The following is a 226-nucleotide window of genomic DNA, read 5'->3' as shown; positions in this document are numbered from 1 at the left end:
GTGTGTGTGTGTGTGTGTGTGAAGCAGCACAGTGAGACTGAAACCAACCTGTCAGGTGTATAAAAGGTCCAAACTGAGCGCGTGCAGACAGCGAGGTCACAACCCACTGCCGGACTCTCTGATTGGTTCAGAGGAACCCTGCTGCCATCGCCGCTACAACCGCACACACACATTATTCTGCTCCATCTTTCACCCCAATTTTCCAGCTCGCAGTCAGGAGCCATGT

The sequence above is a fragment of the Morone saxatilis genome, unplaced genomic scaffold (genome assembly GCF_004916995.1).
Source record: "Morone saxatilis isolate NCDOM2014 unplaced genomic scaffold, NCSU_SB_2.0 Contig10, whole genome shotgun sequence".
NCBI lineage: Eukaryota > Metazoa > Chordata > Actinopteri > Moronidae > Morone > Morone saxatilis.
Note: the sequence above shows the minus strand (reverse complement) of the source record.